This window comes from Phascolarctos cinereus, unplaced genomic scaffold (genome assembly GCF_003287225.1).
Source record: "Phascolarctos cinereus isolate Bilbo 61053 unplaced genomic scaffold, phaCin_HiC Scaffold_7;HRSCAF=346, whole genome shotgun sequence".
NCBI lineage: Eukaryota > Metazoa > Chordata > Mammalia > Diprotodontia > Phascolarctidae > Phascolarctos > Phascolarctos cinereus.
This window is the reverse complement of record NW_027556180.1, coordinates 53,991,739-54,015,144: the sequence shown is the minus strand read 5'-3', so window position 1 is coordinate 54,015,144 and position 23,406 is coordinate 53,991,739. Positions and strand designations below refer to the sequence as shown.

At 38.7% G+C, this 23,406-nt stretch overlaps 1 protein-coding gene across 1 annotated transcript in view; it reads left to right on the top strand.

Annotated features, from left to right (window-relative positions):
* The first annotated feature begins 2,046 nt into the window (after positions 1 to 2,046).
* PLS1 (plastin 1) overlaps positions 2,047 to 23,406 on the top strand; it is a 149,757-nt gene continuing 128,397 nt past the window's right edge. Inside the window, exon 1 of the mRNA XM_020970958.2 lies at positions 2,047 to 2,144. The gene's annotated coding sequence lies outside the window, so the exon portion shown is untranslated. The remainder of the gene's footprint in view (positions 2,145 to 23,406) is intronic.

Sequence of the window (23,406 nt, the reverse complement as noted above, 5' to 3'; positions counted from 1 at the left end):
GAGAAATGCAAATTAAAATGACTCTGAGGTATCACATCATACCTATCAGACCGGCTAACATGACAAAACAGGAAAATGATAAATGTTAGAGAAGATGTGGGAAAATTGGAACACTAATGCATTGTTGGTGGAATTGTGAACTGATCCGACCATTTTGGAGAGCAATTTAGAACCATGCCCAAAGGGCTATAAAACTGTGCATACCTTTGACCCAGCAATATCATTTCTAGGTCTATATCCCAAAAAGGTCATAAAAACAGGAAAAGGACCCACATGTAGAAAAATATTTGTAACAATCCTTTTTGTGGTGGCCAAGAATTGGAAATTGAGGGGATGCCCATCAATTGGGGATGGCTGAACAAGCTGTGATATATGAATGTAATGGAATACTATCGTTCTATAAGGAATGAAGAGCAGGCAGACTGCAGAAAAACCTGGAAAGACTTATATGAACTGATGCTGAATGAAGTGAGCAGAATGAGAACGTTGTACACAGTAACAGCCACACTGTGTGATAACTGACTTTGATAGACTTAGCTCTTCTCAGCAATGCAAAGATCTAATACAATTCCAAAAGACTCATGATGGAAAAAGCTATCCACATCCAGAGAAAGAACTATGGAATCTCAATGCAGATGGAAGCATATTATTTGCTTTCCTTTTCTTTTGTTGTTTTGTTTTGATTCTTCTTTCTCGTAGTTGCTCCCATTGGTTCTAATTCGTCTTTACATCATGACTAATGAGAAAATATGCTTAATGTGAGTGTATAAGTAGAGTCTATATCAGACTGCATGCCATCTTGGGCAGAAAATTTGAAACTTAAAATCTTATGGAAGTGAATGTTGAAAACTAAAAAAAAATTGTTTAAAAAAACCCTACAAAACATGGTCTCAGTCCTTAAGGAACTTAAAATCTACTGTATAAACAAGACGGGCATATATGTGCCCCTCAGAGAATAAACCTCAGAGACTTTTTTCACAGACAATAATAGTAGAATTTACAGCTACGTGGTGTGGTGCAGATTATAAATGTATTTGTTTCCTATTTCAGAGAAGGCTGAATTAACGAGGTAAGTTCTAGCTCCAGACAAGTAATTGAGTGATAGGATCACTGTTTAGTTAGGCTTAAGGTAAAATTCCTAGAAAAGGCATTAGGCTGCATTCCATTGACTTGGCTCATGTCAGACAGTATTACACTTCTGTTCTTTTCACATCTCTCTCTCTCTCTCTCTCTCTCTCTCTCTCTCTCTCTCTCTCTCTCTCTCTCTCTCTCTCTCTCTCCCTTTCTTTCTTTCTTCTACAAAGTTGGAGAGAAAGCCATACATGAAATATGGTGGTGCAAAAAGTAGAGGATTTAGAGTCAGAGAATCTGGGTTCAAATCCTAACACATCAGCTTGCTCGCTGTGTGACTTTGGGCTCCTTTCACTTTTCTGGCCTTTGGTTTCCTCGTCTGGGAAATAAAGGAGCTGGCTTGGCTAACTTCTGACACGCCTTCCTGCTCTCAGTCTGTCCAACATCTCCCTTTGCCCAAGGGGGAAAAAAGCCTTCCTAAAAGCCCCTTAATGGTTCCAGCTCGGCTCAAGGAGGCCAGATTATGCAAAAGAATGTACCAGGGACGCTTTGCAGCAGCATCTGACCTGCACCAAGGTGATGGTAGGAATGTACCTTTCCGACGTTAATCAGACTTAGCAAATCCAAATTTCTTCCTGCAGAGAGTGCCTTTACTTTGGGGGAAACCTATTAAGTTGGTCTCCTCAACCTAAATCATATTTTTGCCCCGAGTCCCTTTATCCTTCCACTCGCTCCACCGCTGTCTTCTTCTCCTGCCCTCAGGGCGCACGAGGTGTCCTCTCGGTCCTCTCAAGCTGGAGTGGCCTCGAAAACCCGGAAAGGTGGAATCTGTCCATTTAAACTCCTGGGTGACTCCAGCGCTGGGCATGCTCAGTAGTGAGAGAAGGTGTTGGTTGCGAGAAGGAAGCTTCTGCCCTGCAGCAGAGAGAGCTGGAGCTGAGGAGGAGGTGGAGGAGGAGGAAGAGGAGGAGGAGGAGGAGGAAGAAGAGGAGAAGTAAGAGGAGAGAGCAGTCGCTGGCCGGCGGAGCCGCAGCAGCCCCAAAGCCTGGGACCCGCAGCCCGAGCCTGAGCCTGTAAGTGGGGAGGGGAATAAAGTTGGACCCAGAGCCCCCGGATGATGCCCAAAGTGCCAAAGACACGGAAAGGCTGCATTTCTCTCACTTGGGTGCGTTTGTTAGCTTCAAGAGGAGTTGATATTTTGTTTCCTGTACGAACAAAGTGTGTTTTCTCTAGTTGTTACTGAAGGTACCGGGGGAAAAAATTACAGTTAGGGTGTCTCAACTTGACATTTTTAGCCTTTCGTCCTAGTTTACAGTAGCAGTCATGGAAATGTCTTTCAATGTGTACGCCCACAGGGTTGTGGCTACATACAAATACTTATTTTCAGATGAGGCTTTACACATTATTTAAAAAACAAGTTTAAGATCTACCTTGTTTTTATCTGCATGAAGCTATACATCCAAAAAGTTTTCGTTTAAAAAACCCCCAAACACCCTCAAAACTTTCAATTGCTGCTGCTGCAGCTGCTTTGGGGCTCGTCTGTTTTCTTTGAATAGTGTGACCTGTTTGTTTGCCTTTGGGCTTTGCTGCAGATGATCAATAGGCTGAAATGAAATCCCATCAGTAGTTTCCCTTTCTGGGACAGGGACATTGGATGCTGGGTAAGAAAATGTTTGGTTTCTCTTGAGTTTCACTGCCAAGAAAAGAATCAAGATTCAGGTCTATTTTCAAGAAAAGACATTGAATTTGGAGTTTGTGGTCATTATCAGAGTTTCAAAAGGAACATTTGGCTACGCCTCTGCATAATAATAGCCCTGGTACATGCCTTTTTTCCCCCCAGACAGGAGAAATGCCCCATTTGATGTCATTAGAAAGAACTGGAGCATTAAAAGAGTTTCAGATGAATGAAACATAAAGCTGCCCCTACTTTCTTCCTCCCATTTCTCCTGCCCCCATTTCACTTGTCCTGTGTTACAGGTTAAACAATATATTTAACCCTGAGAATGTTACGTTAGATGGGTAGGTGTGGTGGTAAGCAGGACTGTGTTATTTCCTTTGCATCCTATGACCCATTGAAATCCTCCAGGTGTTGGGCCCTGAATATTAAGGCATCACAGATGTAAATAATAATAGCTGAATTTATGTTATGTAAGTTACAAAGCATTTTTACCAGTATTATCACATTTAATCCTTGTGACAGCTTTGTGAGGTAGGTGGTACAAAGTAATTATTCCCATTTTACAAATGAGAAAAATTGAGATTTGCAGAGAGGTTAAGTGACATGTAGGGTCACAGAGCTAATAAGAATCAGAACTGGAATTCAAAACCAGGCCTGGTTCATTCCATCCATTGTGCCTCTTATGGTCATGTTGAATTTTTGATGTATGCATATATATACACACACACTACACCTATGGAAATAGTTAACAAATTCCAGAATACAAAATTTACATTTCAGGTTTTGAAACAACATTAGCTCATATTTCTATAGTGTTTTAGGGTTTATAAAGCACTTTCTTCGTATATGCAAGTTTGGTTTTTTCCCTTCTCCCCCTCCCCCCACTAAATATAGGTAGAATCCTAAAAATATCCAAGTTCTAAGGGACCCACTGAGATCTTCTAGTCCACCCCCCCCCCCTTATTTTATTGCTAGAGAGACTTGAGTCTCAGAGATGTTAACTAACTTACCTGAGTGACAAAGCTACTTATTGGCTGCCTTAGGATGAGATCACAGGTCTGCCCCCTCTTAGGCAATAGGATTATTTAGCTTCCTTTTTTCACCTGTAGGAAATATTTTTATAGAGTGGTTTAAACACAGAACAAAGATGCCAGGAAGTCCTTTATGTATAAACTACTTTTCCAGTGACTAAGTCATATAGTCCTATCGGTGTCTTCCTTACAAATTCCTAGGTTCAGAAGCAGTCTGTTCATCATTGGTCGTTATCCTCATCCTCCAAATCCTTTAGTAAACCTTTTCTTCCCTAGAAAGTTTTCTCTAACAAAACAAAACTAATTTCAGGTCTCTAACAGTATTACAAGGTACCTTCATTTGAAAGGGACTATTTTTTCTCCACCTCTTCGTTAAAATCTCTTAGTTCTGCCCCAAGAAGTCTTTGTGAACTGCTTAGTCTAAGGATAAATGGGAATCAAGACTTAAGGCCCTGTAGTCTGAAAGAACAGGAGGGAAGACTTCTCTTATCACTAGGCTTATCATTAGTGTATCATCATCATGATCAATTGAGCAAACATTTGTTATTAATACTATCATTAATATAATATGATTTATTAGGAATGTTATTATTATTTATTATTAAGTGTCTGCTATGTTCTGGACAGCGAGGTGGCGATACACTGGATAGAGCACCAGGCCTAGAGTCAGGAAGACCTGAGTTCAAATGCAGCTGCAGACGCATACTGGCTGTATTACCCTAGGCAAGTCATTTAACTCTATTTGCCTCAGTTTCCTCATCTGTAAAATGAGCTGGAGAAGGAAATGACAAATAGTGTCAGCATCTTTGCCAAGAAAACCCCAAATGGAGAGTCAGACATGATTGAAATGACTGAACAACAAGGGTTGGGGATATAAAAAATGAGGAGGAAATAGTCCTTGCCCTCAAGGAGCTTACAGCAGACATTCTACTAAGGGAAACAAAATTTGCTCAGATAATTAAGCATGAAATATGCACAAGGTAAATACAAATTGATTTTGGGGAGTTGAGTAGAGGAGAGGTTGAATAAGAAAACTCTTATAGGTAGGTGGTAGCAATTGAGCTGAGCTGAACATCTTCATCTTCATCTCAGTTTTGTGTTCAGTGAAATCTAATGTTTGTTGAGTTGAAAAGTGAATTGCAATATTATTGTCCTTTATTAGGTACCTCTATTTTTTTTTATCCTAGGTATTTTTTTTTAATCCTAGGTAGTTATCAAGCAAGTTAAACATATCAGGTGCTCTCTAGAAGTCTGTGACCTCAAACGGAGAATGCTAATGATGAACTTAAAAAGAACATATAAGCAACTGAGCAAACATTAAGGAAATATATGAAGTTCTTACATTGATTAAATGCAAAGCCTCCTCTATTCTCTAAGTGATGAGTGAAGGGGAGATAGGTGAACTGGATGGCTGGATAGGGTAAAAAAATAATCAGTTAGGGAAGGCTTTCTGAACAAGGTTAGGTTTCAAGAGCTGTTTGAGTGAAGGAAAAAAGAGAAGGCTTAGTGAGAGAAGATGGGGGTTAGGTTATCCTAAGCATAAGAGGAAGTTCAAATAGCAAGGTGATAATTATGTGAAGTAATGGGAGGAGGGTAGATGAGGGCAGTAAAGGGGCATAACAAATGGGTCTGGCAAGCCTGGAAAGGTTTCTGCAGAACAGAGCTATTGTGACTCTATTCTTTCTGTCTTCTTTACTCGTTTTTCTTTCTCTCCAAAATGGTGGCATTTACTAAGGTTCTATCTTTGGTCCCTTGTTTTTTTTCTGTGTTCTTTAGAGATTTCATTCTTTCCCACAACTCCAACTCTATCCTCAAGGTGGAGGATTATCAAAGTTAAATCTTCAGCCTTCATCTTGGTGTTGAGTGACTGTCCCACATCTCTTATTATGTTGTGAACATTTCTTCTTCCACTTTGAACCCTTTCCTAATTCCCCTATTTTTAGTGTCCTCTTCCTCCTCAAATTACTGTATATTTCTTTCTTTCTTTTAAGACTTATTATGTCTAAAGTACTCTTCTAAGCATAGATATCCAAAGACAAAAACAAAGCAGTCCTTGCCCTCAACAAACTTACATTCTCCCCCCCCAATAGTATGGTTTTTTTTTCTGATTACATGTAAAGATAGTTTTCAATATATGCTTTTATAAGATCTTGAGTTCCAATTTTTTTTCTCCTTCTCTCCCTCCCCATCCTCTTCCCCAAGATGGCAAGAAATCTAATATAGGCTATACATGTATAATCATGTTAAATGTATTTCCACATTAGTCATGTTGTGAAAGAAGGATCAGAACAAAAGGGAAAAAAAATGAGAAAGAAAAAAAAGAGAAAATAGTGTGCTTCTATCTGCATTTTCCATCATGAGTCTTTTGGAATTGTCCTGGATCATTGCATTGCTGAGAGGAGCTAAGTCTATCAAAGGTCATCTCACAATGTTGTTGTTACTGTGTATGTTTTCCTGGTTCTACTGTCTTCACTTAGCATCAGTTCGTGTAAGTCTTTCCAGGTTTTTCTGAAATCCTCCTCATCGTTTCTTATAGCACAATAGTATTCCATTACATTCACATACCACAACTTGTTCAGCCATTCCCCAATTGGTGGGCATCCCCTTAATGTCCAATTCTTGGCCACTACAAAAGAGCTGCTATAAATATTTTAGTACATGTGGATGCTTTTCCTGCTTGTATGATCTCTTTGGGATACAGACCTAGAAGTGATATTGTTGGGTCAAAGGGTATGTACAGTCTTATAGCCCTTTGGCTATGGTTCCAAATTGCTCTCCAAAATGGGTGAATCAGTTTATAACTCCACCAACAATGCACTAGTGTTCCAATTTTCCCACATCTTCTCCAACATGCATCATTTTCCTTTTTTGTCATGTTAGCCAATCTGATAGGTGTGAGGTGGTACCTCAGAGTTATTTTAATTTGTACTTCTCTAATCAATAGTGATTTAGAGGATTTTTTCATGTAATTGTAGATAGATTTAATTTCTTCATCTGAAAACTGCCTGTTCATATCTTTTGACCATTTATCAATTAGGGAGTTCAACTGATAAATGGTCAAAGGATATTATTTCTTTACATACACACTGTATCATCTCCCTGTGAAGTGTGAGCTCCTTGAAGGTAAGAACTGTTTCATCTGATCTTTATTATGATTATTATTTATTTGTAATGATAGTTGACATATAGTGCTTTAAAGTAGCAACCCTGTGAGATAAGTCCTAAAGGTTTTATTACCCTCATTTTTCTTAGGTGAAAACAAAGGTCACAGAAGTTAAGTAAGTTGCCCAAGGTCAGACATTTAATAAGTGTCAGAGGCTGGATTGAAATCCAGGTGTTCTTGACTCCAGCTCTTAAGGCTTTGTATTCTCAGACCTAGAAAAAATATCTTACATGATAATAGGTACTTAAGAAATGTCTGTTGTTGAATTTCACCTGGATGACTTGCTGTCAAATCAAACTCCAGAGTTCTTAAAACCACACTCCTCTCATTCATCCACAAACCAACCCATCCCTCTTTCTCTGATAATTTTTCCGATAGCCCACTTTCCCTGTCCTCCAAATTTGAAACAGAAAATATTTTGTGCTTCCTTCCCTTTATGTCTTTACTTCCTCCTCCCATTTCCTTCTACAATAGCCATCCCCTGCCTTTAGGACCAAGCTTGAATGTCATTTCCTCCATGGAGTCTTGTCATATTTTCCTAACTAGAAGCACTTTCTTCTTCCTCCAGATTTCTATAACACCAACTTTCTCTACTGTTTATATTGCGCCTATCATCCTTTACTACATCTTGTTGTTTGTATATATCTTTTCTACTAAATTGTAACCTTTTTGAAGGTCGGGGACATGTCTTATGCATTTTTACCTTCTTTAGATGCTCGATAATTATTCGTTGAAGGAAGGAGAGAAGGAGGAACCAAAGATAGTGGTTCAGTGCAGAAAGCCTGGTAAAGTGTTTTGAAAGAGAAGGTGAGAATATTGATCCCAAGTTTTACTGTAATGGAAAATCACCGTGGACCTGCCCTTGGGTGGTGGCAAAAACATTGATGCATCGGGAAGATAGCTTTGGCAGTCATAGGGAAAGAACCACAGAGTCCATCTATTCCAACATCCTTGTTACACAGTTGAGAAAGCTGAGTCCCAAGAAAGGCAAGTGACAAAGCTGAGGTCTACGTAGGTAGTAAGTCAGATTTTGAACCTAGTTCTTCTGACTTCAGAAGCAGTGCTCTTTCCATTGCACCATATGGTACCATGTATGTACCATACTGATCATATGGAAGGCAAGAAATTCAGGATTGCATTGAGCAAGAGTTCACAACTAACGACATGAATAGATGTAGGGTAAATAGGACAGACTTAAGAAGTGTTCTAAAGGAGAAAGGCACAAAACCTTGCGAAAGAGTAGATGTGCAGAGCCAAGGACAGAGATGTGTGGAGGTGCTTGTCCGTATTCTTCCTGGAGGACCATCACCATCCAAGTTTTCGGCTTTTGCTCCTGTTGCTGAGCGTCAATGGGAAAAGGCCAGCTGTGGAACTGCTTTCACGCAGTAGAAATTTAAGCACTCTGTGACCTCAACAAGATCCTTAGTGAGACTCAACAACTCTTTTACATGACCTTTGTCAAAATCTTTATCTCGTTCATCACAGCAAATAGTCTAAAGCTTTTCCTTTCTCCTCTTACTCCAAATCTTGCACTTAATAGCAGTTGTCATAGCCTCTGCTTCATTCCTTTCTATTCTTAAAAAAAAATCTCAGTATTATTACCTTCTCTCACTTCCTTCCCCTCTGGTTTCAGAGCCATACCTTATCCCCACTAAAGTTAATCATGTTCCTTCCTGTCTTTTGCAGAATCTTACTTTAGCTATCAGCCCCTTTCTTTCTTATGCATCTTCAGTCTCTGTGTTTCTACTGGCTTCTTATCTGCCTACAAACATTCTTAGGTTTCCTAAATCCTTAAAAAATAATTCTTCCATTAAATCTTCTATCTCAGCTACTTGCCATCTGATCTCTTCTCATTTCCATTTCTAATCTTCTTGAAAAATTTGTACTTCTTTCTGCTACTTCCTTACTCTTTCCAAACCCTTTGAAATCTGACCACTCACTACTCTAGTAAACCTCTTCTCTCAAAAGTTGCTAGTGACTTCCTAATTGCTAAATCCAATTTCTTTCCATTACCCTCTTTTTTTGAACTCATGGCAGCATTTGACATTGTTGTCTATCCATTTCCTCTGTATATTATTTCTTCCCTTGGGTTCAGAGACATCACCTTCTCCTGCTCCCAATCACTCAAAGTATTCCTTCTCTGTCTCTACTGACTCCTCATCATTTTCTTGATCCCTTAAAATAGGAGTCCCTGAGGATCTCTTATTGGCCCTCCCCTTTTTTCCTCTCTTGACAATCTGATTCAGTCCAATGGCTTCAACTATTATCTCAAACTTATATCTGCCTCACTTGTGATCTGTTGACTTGAATTTCCAGTTGCACATAGGATATCACAGATTGGTTGTCCTACCAGAACCTAAAACTTGACATGTCTTACCTAGCCTTTTTCAATGAATGGGCATTGCCTCGGTCAAACTGAGACATGTTAAAGACCTTAGCCACTGCATTCAGGGTCATCTCCAGTCATCCTGATCTATATCTCAAAGCTGGTGATTTTGCACAGCCCTCCTTCACTTGAATCCAATTCACTTGCATGTCACGGCATCACTTCCCTGATGTTATTGTCTACTTCAAGAACAATAGGACAAACAACAATAAAGCATGACATGCCTAAAATTGAACTTAAAATCTTTTCCCTCTTACCCACAAACTTCATTTTTTCTGCTTCATTTACCTCACTATTCATATAATCTCTCCTGACCTTGTGGTTGTCTTTCGCTCTTCCTTCTGTGCCTTTTTACTTATTTACTAACTTGTGTCAATTCAAGCTGTACAACATTTCCTGAATCAGTCATTGGTTCTCTATTCCCAATGCTATTACTCCACCAGAAGCCTCCGGTCTCATTCCCCTAGACTATTGCAATAAGTTCTTCTTCTTCCCTCCAGTCAGAATAAATTTTTTTGTACCTAGATGTGGTCCATTCCCTCCTCTGCACAAAGATCTTCAGGTATCTCCCTATTGCCAATGAAGTGAATTTTAAACTATTTTATCTAATAGCCAAGGCACCCTTTAGAACCATCCTATCTTTTCAGCTTTACCTTATCATACTGTCCTCACATGCTCTGTGCTGAAGCCCATCAACACCCTCCATTCTTTCTCTATCCATACATTTGCTTATACTGATCCCTTCACCTAGAATGGCCTTCTTACTTTCTCTTTATTTATAGAATTCTTATCCTCCCTTTAAAACTCAATTAAGATGTCACCTCTTCTGTGAAGCCCTTGTTATATCCTTGTTAATTATGCTGTTACCCCCTCACCATGCTTGTGGCAACCCTAACTGAGTGGGTAGGGGAAAGTTAGAATGACAAACTACTTTGTTTTATGTTTCTCTAATTCATTTTTATAGAATATTGTGTTTTATAGTTATTTGTGTCCTTGTCTTTTTTTCCTATTAGGCTATGAGCCCATAAGGTCAAAAAGTATGTTTTTGAAGAGAAGGGAAGAGAAGAGAATACACATTTATATAATACCTGCTCTGTTCTAGGCACTGTGCTAAGCACTTTACAAATATTATCTTATTTTATCTGTTATTATCCTTATTTTACAGTTGAGAAAACTGAGGCAAGCAGAGGTTAAGTGACTTGCCTGGGATCACATACCTAGAAGTGTCTAAGGCCAGATTTGAACTCAGTTTTCTCTTACTGCAGGCCCAGTGATCTATCCACTGAACCATCTAACTGTGTCATAAACTTTCAGTTCCCATAGAGCCTAGAACAGTGCTCTGAACCAAGGAAGCACTCAGTAACATTTAGCACATGAATGAATGAATGATTAGGAAGTTGGTGATTTGATAGTATTGTGGGGAAGGTTAATGCTTAGAATCCTTGACTGGAAAGGACATCTAGTCTACCTCCTCCATATTACAAATAAAAAACAACCCTCAGGCATCAGAACATGTAAACACTTGTCCAAGGTAAAACTGTAGGGTAGCAGAGTTGGGGAGCCTGTCCCTTTTAATACAACATATTGGTTTTGGAAGGAAGTTGAGTAGCTCCATTTTCACCATTTTGGGTTGTTTAATATGTCTTCTAAGTTGAATGTATCTGGAACTGGACTAAAGGGGAAAATTGACTAGTAGACCAGTAGCTATACATCATTGTGTATGTATAGTAGTTGATGAGATCCCTCAGGGTCTTGATTTGGAGAGAAAAGTAGGGTCTGGATGTACCCTCTGGTGCTTAAAAATAAATCCCATCATCTCTCCAAAATCTGCTGATCCTTCCAAGCTTCGTGTTTCTGATGATAGCACACCATTCCCCTAGACATCCATGTTCAAATTCTAGAGTTATCCTTGGTTCTTTCCTTTCCATCATCCTTTACATCCAAGAGGGTGTCAACACTGATCAATTTTTCTTCCAGGTTGCCTCTCATATCCATATCTTCCTCTTGCCTTATATTGCCATCAGATCCATTTAGGTTCTGGGCTGTTGAAATGAGTACTCTCCCTGTCCCTCATGTAAAAACTTCATCTTTCCCACAGCTGCCAAAATTACCTTCTTAAAATAGAGACAAGGCAGCTAGGTGGCACAGTGGATAGAGTGTGAGGCCTGGAATCAGGAAGACTCATCTTCCTGAGTTCAGACACTTACAAGTTGTGTGATTCTGGGGCAAGTCATTTAATCTTGATTGCCTCAGTTTCTTCATCTGTACATGAGCTGGAGAAAGAAATGGCAAACCACTCCAGTAGCTTTGCCAAGAAAACCCCCAAATGAAGTATCAAAGAGTTTGACACAACTGAAATGACTGAAAAGCAACAACAAAATAGAGGAATAACCATGTCATATCCCTGCTCAAAAACCACCATTGCTTATTTATATAGCTGACAGAAGAAAATGCAAACTCTTTAGCCTATCATTTAGCCCTTTATAGTCTGGCTCCAGCTTTTCTTTCCAACCTTATTTCATAGAACTTCCCTTTAAATAGTCTATTTTCTGGCCAAACTAGTCTACTGGCTGCCTGATCACCAAGCCAGCAGTCAGGAAGACTGCAAATCTGGCCTTAAATACTTACTAGTTGTGCGACACTGGGCAAGTCACTTAACCTTGTTTGCCTCAATTTCTTCATCTGTAAAATGAGATTAATAATAGCACCTACTTTGCAGGGTATTATGAGGATCAAAAGAGATAATAATTGTTAAGCACTTAGAATAGTGCTTGGCACATAATAAGCGCTAATTAAATGTTAGTTGTTATCATCGTCATTATTATTATTTGGCTATTCCCTGATTTTATCTTGCCATTTTCTACATCCATATACTGGTCCAGGCTGTCTGTATAACTAGAATGTACTTCTTATGCATTTCTGTGTTTTCAAATCCTTTTCTTCTTTTGGTATTCAGCTTAGGTGCCACCTCCTTCCATGAAGCCTTCCCTTGTCACTCCAACCAAATGAGATCCCTTTGTCTTTAAATCATCTTAGTACACATTGACAGGATCTCTCCCTTTGCCATTATCACATTCGATGTTGTGGCATGCTTGTTCATGTCGTGTTCCCCTTATTTAACTGCAGCCTTCATGAAGACAGGGATTACATACTTTCTCATCTTTGTATTTCTAGCAGATAGCCCAGTTCTTTGCACATGGAGTAGTCACTTAAATATTTGTTGACTTGAATTAATTTGATGGGCTCTCAGGGAATCTCCAAACTCAGAGGGTTAACAAGAGGCTTCTGAAAAAAGTCATTGTAGGATGCTCAAAGATGTTCAAAGCAAGATAGACCAGCATCTCCAGTTGGTGTATATTCAGGAATGACTCACAGGATTACAAGTCTATGCAAGAGAATTGATGAGAAGGAAGAGGAGCAAAGTAGGTAGAAGTCATATTGGAAAGGGTTGAGAAGACAGTTAGTTGAGAGGACAATCAGAACCTTTTGAACCTAGTTCATGATTCAGTAACTTGGTTAAGAATGACAGGAAAGAGGATTGATAATAGTTGGAAAATATGCAAGTCCAGTATTTAGCTTCTGAAAATCACCATATAAGCCAAATGCCTGGTAGTATTTATAAACCAAAAGTTCTATCTAAAGAAGTGACCTGGGAAATTTGTTTACCTGGGATGGACATTGCAAATACCAACTTTGCAAATCAAAGTGTGCAGTCTTTACATATGAACCTTACAAAAGGGACCATGGACTATATTCACCAATAGCATCAACTCTAAATATACAAGACAGTAATGCAAGTTTATCTATAAATAGCAAAAACTCATGTTTATAGAACACTTTATTTATAGTTTTCAGGTGAATTTACATATGTTATCTAATTCAGTCTTCATAACCTTGTGAGGTAGGTCATGTAGGTTGAATTGTCCCCATTTTACAGATAAACTGAATTAGAGAGATTAAGTGACTTACCCAAAATCACACAGCTTGTAAGGGGCAGAACCAACGTTGAAACCTAGGACTTGTGACTCCTTAGTCAATGATGATTCTGCTTTCTTGTCCTATTCCCAAGTAAAAGACAGTAAGTGGAGACTAAGTAGTTGATGGGTAGAAAGAACATAGGAAGAAAGCTAGGGACTTTAGTAAATGGGAGGAAATGGCATTTGTTTCTGCACAGAATTGTAAATTGTGTGCTTATGGATGACTATGGCCTACGACATCAATGGGGTGAGTAAGACAGACAGATGCATCTTCATTTGACATGTTGGGGAGACATATCTGGTCTTTCCCTTTTTTAAAAAAACAAACAAAAACAATTCCTAAAATATTAAATGCAGTCGTGTTATAGAACTAAGAATCTTATCTAAGATATTAAATGACTTTCTCAAAATTCTCACATTGGGGCAGCTAGGTGGCACAGTGTATCTATTGTCCCTTGGTTCACATTTACTTAATTAGCATAATTGAATTTTAGCTATTTACAAATCCAAATCCAACTCCTCCCCTAATTTTATAAAAAAAGGAAAAAGAGGCCTGGAAAGGTGAATTCACTTGCTAAGGGCTCATTGCTAGTTAGAGGCAGAGCTGGGCCAAGCCCAGGATTCTTCCCATTATATAATGCAACCTCTCTATCACATTTTTATCACACCTCTCTAAGATGTTCAAAGTGCATTGCCGACGTCATCTAATTAAACTTTCCAGCTTCCTTAGGGCAAGGTTTTTACTGGAAAAAGGAAAAACGACATTGTCTTTTTCTTCTTCCCCACCTACTTTCCCTTGGCCAGTTTTTCCTATTAGTGACTGAACCAGATAGCTGCCTCTTTGTTGGCAGTCTTTATTATCACTTGGATCTGTCTCTAGTTGCTCGAGTTTGGCTTGGTATTGATTCAACCAAAGGTCCACGGAGGGCCATGCTTCTAGGCAGTGGTATCAAACTAGGTTGAAAGAGGGGAATTAGTCTATGTATGCTTGGGCTGAAGAATCCCCAGGAGACTGATTATGCCTCTAGGCAGCTAGGTGGTGAGGGTGGATAGAGACCAGGCCCTGGATTCAGAAAGGCTGAAGTTCATATTTAGTCTTAGATGCTTAGTGACATTGTGACTCTGGACGAATCACTAAAACTCTGTCTGCCTCAGTTACCTCAACTGTAAAATGGGAATAATGATAGCACCCACCTCACAGGGTTGTTGTGAGGATGAAATGAGATAATAGTATGTAATGTGCTTAGCACAGTGCCTAGCTTGCAGTAGGAGCTTAATGAATGTTTGTTTCCTTTCTTCCTTGCTTCACAACTCAGCGTTTCCATCACTTTTGGGACTTGGAATCTGTATGAATTGTGGGTTGATCCAAACCCGCTGAACAGTGGTCCTATCCCACCCACCAAGAGGCACCCAAAGGTGGCCTAGCTCACTGAGATTCTTAAGGAACAGAGATTTTTAGAGGGAGGAGGACATATTATCTCCTGGGGGTGGGGCTAAAATTGAGAGTGAGTCCTTAAGGGAAGGCCAAGGGTAGAGAGACGGCAACCTAAATGCACAGATTCATGAAGAGCTGGTTTGGCCTCACTCTGGTCGAAGCGGTAATTTGATTTGCTGTGCTGAAGAAAGTGGCCTCCCCTTCTTGCACCCTTCTTTTGTAGATCCTGGGTGCCTTCCTTCCCTTTCTTCCCTCCCCCACCCCTTCATCACACTTCTCTTGTTAGCCTACTGCACATATCCTAAGCCTGCTGTTTTCATGCAAACTGAAGCAAATGCAAGGACTATGTTCCACTTTTTTTAACGTCTCTTTTCAATTCTGTTTTCATTTAATCCTAAGAAATGAGCCCTAGAAGGATATAAAGGAAAGAATATTAGCTTAGGAATCAGCGGATCTAGATGTAAATGGCTCATCATAGACTGTAGGACCTTGGGAAAGTTACTTAACTTTCCTGAGTCTTAGTTTTCTCAATTGTAAAATGAGAGGATTAGATTAGATGACCTTTCAGAGAAGGACTTGGCCATACCACATCTTATGCTCTGAACAAATGTCTGAATCTGCGGTGAACGTGGGAGGAAAAGTAGAATCAACTGGGTTATGTCCTGGGTTATTATTTCCATGGATTTTATGAGCATATTGATTATAGTTTTAATCACTGGAAGGCTTGACAACAGTTTTGGCTGTAACGGTACAGTAGAAAGAACACCAGGTTTAGGAGTCAAAGGATCTTGATTCCTACCTCTGCCTCTGTGAGACTTTGAGTAGGTCAGCTGACCTCATTGGGCCTCATTTTTTTTATCTGCAGAATTATGGAGTTAGACCACATGATCTTTAAGTTTTCTTTCAGCTCTGAGATTTTGATGCTAAAACCACATGAGGCATCTTGAGACACTGTGTAGTCAACTTTGATCGTATTGCCATTTTACCTCCAGTCCCACTGTACCATAAGTTACCATTCAGCATTTTTGACCTGAAGCACATTAATTACTGTGGCTTCTCTAAAAGTGCACTTCCTTTTAGTATTTCTCCATGCATGCATGAAGATGAACATATATAAGTTACAAGACTTGATGTTAAAGGGTTGATTATGAAAAACTCCATACTTTGTTGGTTTAAAACTTCTGTTTGTACCCCTTCAGAAAGAATTCTCCTTCCAGGACTGTTATAGTTGCTTTGTGAATTTCAGAGAGACATTATAGTAAGACAAATATCCTACTTAAGCCATTTTCCAATTTAGTTTGTTTAAATACTCCATGAGACATCTAGGTGGTGCAGTGGATTAAGTACCAGGCCTGGAGTCAGAAAGACTCGTCTTCCTGAGTTCAAAACTGGCCTCAGACACTAGCTGTGTGACCCTGGGCAAGACACTTAACCCTGATTGCCTCAGTTTTATCATCTGTAAAATGAACTGGAGAAGGAAATGACAAACCACTGTGGTATCTTTGCCAAGAAAACCACAAAATGGGGTCATAAAGAGTCAGGCAGAACTGAAAAATGATTTAACAATAACAAAATATTCCACAGATATACACAATGAATACATCACATACAGAAAAAAGACTCTGTAACCTATCCCAAGATTAAAAGATGCCACAGACAAAATATTCTTAACCCACTGCCATATTCCTAGTCAATATCAACTTATGTTACACAAGTCTTTCTTTACAACGATCTGGGAGCTGGAGATTTCAAGTATTATTAGTTCCATGATGCAAGTAGGGAAACCGAGGGAGAGAAAGGCTTGCCTAAGGTTACACGACTAGAAAGTATTAGAGGCAGAATTCAAACCCAAGCTGTTTTTTTTTTTTTTTTAACACCCAGTCCAGGAATCTTTCAACACTTCCAGCACTGACTTGTTTTCTCAGAGTACAAGTCAAAAATTTAGATTTGGTTGACTTCAGAAATGAAGAAGCAATTATTAGGGCTAATCAGATTTGTTTTGTAACTGAGAAAGAAAATGAGCTAAAAGTATGAAATGTAGAAAGAAATAAGCAGGCAGAGAGGAAAGGAAAAGAAATCTTGAGGCCACTGTAGCCTGCTGGAGATTCAGAAAACATATTTAGTCCCTAAAACTAGAGCTCTCATTTAAATTCAGGTTGAAAAATAGAAGAGGTAGTATATGTGGGAGAGAGAATTCAGTAATATTAGTTACCCTATGATGCTTCTATAACAGATCTAGGATCTCATCAATGTGGGTGCCCCTTCCAACTGTAGGGATTACCATTCTTACTTTCCATTGCTTTCACATTCTTTGCAACTCTTATCTCTATTCTCCCGTAAGTCCTTCACAGGGGATCCTCCCAATAAGATGAAGAGTCTTTCTTTAAATCTCTTGAAATTGTGTGTATATCAGTGGAGCACATGGATTGTCGCCATCCCTTACTTTTGCTACATGACCAACATGCCTCTTTTTTGATCATACATCTTTCAGCATCCTCTATGCCACAGATTAAGTAGAGAAATTCCATGAAGAATTTGAAAAGATTCCCCAAATTAAGTCAATGTATACTTTGTGACTTCAATAAAAAGATGGGCATTGGGGAGGATGGCAAAAAAAGTTGGAAAATACGGAGTAGGAGTGAAAAATGAGATAGACCAATACTTTGTAGGCTATACAGAAATATCATGTGTTTATATCACTTATGCTTTCTTTTTTTAAAATTTATTAGTGACTTTTGATTTAGTCAATAAATGTTTTATGTCATCATCATTTCTGGCTATACCATTGCCCCACAATACTCAATCAGTGAACCTTTCCTTGTAACAAAGAAAAACAAGCAAAACCAACTAACACAGTGGCTGCATCTGGTAGCTTATATTACATTCTGTACCCATAATTCCCAACCTCTCCAAAGAGGAGGGAGGTGCATTCATGAATATTTTTTAAAGGGCAGAGTGAGGAGGCCCTAGATATAGCAAGCATCACATACATACCAATGAAATTAAAACAAAAATCTGGTTACTAATATAGGAGTAATTTCTTAATCAGCTTGTTAGAACAAAGCTCAAAAGCAATACAAAGCTTCATGATGAAAAAAAAGATTTTAATTACTGATTACAGTGAGAGACACATAGGTAGCATGCTTGGCAGTTTACAATCTAAAATTAAGTACTTTGAGGTCCTTGAACAAAAAGGACCATTGATCCTAAGGATAATAGTACCAAGTTGTTACCATATCCAGTGCTTTGAATCTGGATTAAATTCATAAAATGAATAAAATTATTTTATAGCTAGCACCAAGCTGACTCAGAGGAAAAAAAAATTCGATCTATGAAAGTAGATTCATTGTCTCAGTTCATGTTTCTATCTTTAATGCTGACTGTTTGACAGTCATTTGACAATGATCTGCATTTTCTTTCCTTGATGATCAACATATACCTGTATGTAGAATCTAGATAGAACAATCAATAAATCATAACATTTGGAAGTCTTAGAAATTATCATTGCCATAATAATTTAATAGTATTCATCAATACATAATAAAGTGGTAAGTCAGCATCAAAGTCATATCCAGTTGGACCTTTAATTCCATATTAAGTCAGTGCAAATGACCATTGGTACAACATACAAATCCTGAAATAATTAAGCATTCTTTCATGTCAGGAAACCTCCAAATTACATCCAAGTAAAATTCTGTCCTAATACATTTTCTTTCTCTCTGGCTCTCCTCTTAAAGCTTAGACTCACTCACTTTTGCTTCTATTTAGATGATCCCAGGAATCGCAGTGATACCTGTAGTCTTGGAGTGTTATCAGGCCAGTGAGGTGCCAGCCAGAAAGCATTTCTAATAAAAAACACCAGTGATGTTTTCTGTGAAAGTTGTTATGTAAGAGAATTGGTGGCCGAATTCATTTTAGACTTCCATTGCCTGATTATCGCATAGCTAGTAAGTATCTGAGGTCAGATTTGAACTCATGAAGATGAATCTTCCTGACTCCAGGCCTGGTGCTCTATCCACTGCACAACCTAGCTGCCCTCTGTAGTCTTGTAGTCTAGCTGTTATTGCTATCTCATTACTACTACTACTACTACTACTACTACTACTACCACCACTACCACTACCACTACTACCACCACCTCTACCACCACCACCACCACCACTACTACTACCACTACTACCACTACTACCACCACAACCATCACTACCACCTCCACCACTACCTGGGGCAGCATTTGGTTTAAAGTTATAAACACTGGGTAATAAATTTTTCCTGAAGCATTACCTGTTTTTTAAGTACATACTTTGTGCCTCTGACTCCTAAAAAATAGATAACATCATTTAGAATACTTTGGTTCCTCTCATTTCACTATTATCCCAATAATTTTCAGCATTAGAATGCAAGCTTCTTGAGGCCATGGACTATTCCTTTTTTTTTTAAACTTTATATTTGCATTCCTAGCCTTTAGCATGATAACCTTGCATATAGTAGGCACTTCTATATGACAGTGTAACTAGGGGTGGTAGATTTAGGGCTGGAACAAACCTTAGAAATCATCTAGTCTAATCCTTTTTTTCTTTTAGGTGAGGAAAATGAAGAGTAGAGCCACTTGTAGGTAGAGGTCAGAATTTGAAGGGAATTCCTCTAATTCTGATCCTGCAAATCTGTTCACTTATCTAGTGGCATAGGAATTAATTGTTAATATTAGAATAATTCTCTCCGAGTTAAAAACAATCATAAGAGATAAAGAACTCAATAAAAGCCTGATGTCATGCCTCACTGGAAACACCAGGTTATTTCTGTGGAGCACTGTCTACTTCCTTTATCAAAGAGGTATCTGAGAATAGGAAACATTTATGCTGATCATGCAGATGACCATTCATTTTTCCAGTTGACTATTTTTGGTGGTGGGAGTTTTAAAGGTTATATTTGGGAGTATGCTTAGAAATCTCTCCCCATGATTGTATTTTTTTTGTTTTACTGCCAAATTAGTAGTTATAGTTTTATTTTGTTTCTTTTTCACCAAAGTAAATGATTTACATGTAAAGTTTATAATTTTGCTTTTTAAAAACCTCATAGATTTAAGTGTAATTGGGAGATACTTAACATAAATAAAAACACAATAAAACATAGATAATATTACATTTTAAAATTAAGTCAATATGCTACCTTCAGCGATGCTAATTATAGATTAGTGGCCCCTGTTTTTATTTTAATTTGACACCCTTAATTTAGGGAGTAGTGAATTATCATAGGAAGGGTCATAGAGTTCAACCCTGTCATTTTGCAGATGAGGAAACTGAGGCAAGGCAAAGTGAGTTGTCTAAGGTCACATAAGGAGTAAGCGACAGAGTGGGATTTGAATCCTGCTCTTTTGACCCTAAATTCAGGGCTCTTTCCATACTCCCATTGGCAGTAGAGAATAAGGCTCTTATTAAATAAACTGAGGGTGGTTTGTGGAGAGCTGGATTACAAGGTTGGAGAGCTAGGACTTTATCGGGAGCCATGAATCACAAAGGTCATATGGGGGGAAAATTAAGCAGAGGTACATCTCCCAAAGCAGCAGCCATAGCCATCGACACTACCCTTTTCTCCCCCTTGATCCCTTTGCTGTCACTTAATTTTAACCAGAATAGGATTCAGCAATTTGTCTCCTTACCTGTTTCTTTTAAAATGTTTTTCAACTAAATCTTATTTTTTAATGAACAAAAATAAAATTTTCTCTCTCATCCCCCAATGGGAAAAGAGCCTTTTTTTTTACAAATATGCATAATTAAACAAAACAAAATAAAGCAAAACATTTTCTGTAATAATTATGCATAGTCAAACAAATTACTGTGGCTCAAGTCCAAAAACAAACAAACCATAGGTCTCATTCTGCAGTAAGTCTATCACCTACCTCACTAGGTAGCATGCCTCATCATTGGTCCTCTGGAATGATGGCTGGACTTTGATCAGAATCCCTAATAGATGTTACAATTGTTTATTTTTTTATAATGTTGTTACTGTATAAATGGTTCTTCCGGTTCTGCTCACTTCACTCTGGATGAGTTCATTCAAGTCTTCCCAGAGTTCACTGAAAGTGTCTCATTACTTCTTATGATGCAGTGATGTTCCATTACATTCATAGACCATGATTTGTTCAGCCAGGCCCTAAATAATGGGACTTTGCCAATTTCTGAAAGGCCATTGACTTATAAACTTTTTGTAGAAGTCAAGTAGGAATGTTTTTCCTCTAATATTTGAATACAATTAATTATGTTGTACAATTAAAACAACTGGACTATAACTTTATAAAAATTTACCTGTTACATAAGAACTCAGAGCCTTTTTGACAAAAAAAATAAGAAACATAAAAAATTAGGAATAGATTGTTTTTCTTCCTTTCTCGACTATCAGAATTGTCATAGTATCATAGATTTAGAGCTGGAAAAGAACTTAGAATTCTTGAGTTCAACCTCCTCATTTTGTAGATGAAAAGCTGAGAGAGGTTGAGTGACTTGCCCAGTCACACAGCTATTTAGAGTTTGAGGCAGGATTCAAACTCAGGTCTTCTTGATTCTAGTCCTCTATCTACTGAATGACCCAGGTGACTCTTGTTCCTTGGTCCCTAGGAAGTGCAATGGATAGAATACTGGGCTTGGAGTCAGGAAGACCCGATTTCAAATCCTGCCTCAGGTACTTACTAACTGTGTAGCCTTGGGCAAGTCATTTCATCTATTTGCTCAGTTTCTTCAACTCTAAAATGGAGCTAACAAGAGTACCTACTTCCCAGGGTTGTTGTAAGGGTCAAATGGGGATCAAAAGCACATAGTAAGTGCTTTATAAATGTTAGCTGTTGTTGTTGTTACATTCCAGGAAAGGACCAATTAAAATTATATGATTATATATGTCACGGCCATAAGAAGTACTTGATCTCAATTCCACCAAGAAAAAAAGACAATTCTAACATCAAAGCTGATTAATTAAATGTGGGGTGCTAATACAATTAGTTGTGCTTAGCTGACCCCAAGGGGTATATCATCTCTTGGAAGAGAGGTGGCAGTGAATCCCCTTTCTGGCATTCCTAGAGAATTGTCTTAGTTGGATGCTAAAGCTCATGCCCTGGGGAAGCTTATCTCTGAGGCTTGCATTCCACTTTTTGGGGAAGCTTTTGCAGCTAGGAACACAATAGTTGGCCAGAGAAGATGGTACTCATAGTACTGAGTGAAAAAGGCAAATCTGGACTTGATTCAAAAATGGAATGGGCCATCTCTGAATGGTGTGGATATCCTGTCCCTGAATGTCACAAAGCAAAGGCTGGATGACCATCCATCATCAGGTTGGTTGTAGAGAGCATTCTGACACTGATAGAGATCTTGATAGCAGGAATTTGCATCCCTGATTATTTATCACTTCTAGTTTACTGGCCCTTGAGGACCTTCTTTCTAGCCTTCCCATGAATCACCTCTGTCACTGGAACCATCAATACTACCATGTTTTCATCTGACTTAAGAATTAGCTCAGACTTGATGTACTAATATGAAGAATTGAACAATTCCAGGAGAAAATGAATACCATAATAATTGTGATCAGGCAAGAGGCAATGTGAGGAAGGGATTAGAGAGTTCCACTTAGAATCAGGAAGACCTGGGTTCAAGTGTGGCACATAATGACTTTGACCTTGGGCAAGTCACTCTCAGGACTCCGGATATCTCTAAGAGGCTAAACTGCAGAGAAGATTCTAATCTGCATTTGTAGAAGAAGGTGCTCCAGGAGCATGCCCTGCACTGATGAAATCACATAGAAAGACAAATCCTGACAGTTCACCTTTGTAGGATGCCTCATGCTTTTTAGAGTACTTACACGTGATAAACTGACTTTAGTCCTTTAGTAGTTGCATTCCTCTTGAAGGTTTATTGGAGGAGGTGTAGATGATAAGAACACAAGGAATAACTAGTTCCTGAAATAGTATGATATTGAGATGATACCTTCTGTGCAGGTATCCCTTACTTCCACATTTAAATGCATCGTGATGTTAATGCTCCCTCTGCGGAACAGATTGAAGCCCACCCACGCCTTCACATTCTGTGATTCTCCTTTCCATGGCCTCATGTAAATATGACTGCTAATAATAGCTAGCTTTTATATACTCCTTGCTGTGTGCCAGGTACTTCACTAAGCACTTTCCAAATATTATCTCATTTGATCCTCGCAACAACTCTGTAAGGTAAATGCTATTATGATTTCTATTTTTTAGTTGATGGAACTGAGGCAAACAGAGGTTACATGATTTGTCCAGGGTCACACAGTGTCTTGAAGTCAGATTTGAACTCAAGTCTTCCTGATTCTGGGCCCAGCATTCTACCCGCTGCACTATCCAGTTCCTTAAGACAATCTCTTTTTCCCCTACGTGTATGAAACAGAACAGTGACAACTGTTCCACCCTAGAAAATATAGGGTATCAATTTTCTCTTTTGCCAATTCAGTTGTTTTATGCAATTGTAGACAAATTAACCTGTTACTCTCAACTCAGTTATTTTGTAAAAAGTAGTTATTTTATTAAAAATGTGTGTCTTATCTATTTGTATAAAGGGCTAGAAGGTGCTGGGGGAAAAAATACATACAAAATCCCAAGCGTGGCATCGTGAGATGATTGTCTACACATCTTTGCTGTTACTCATGT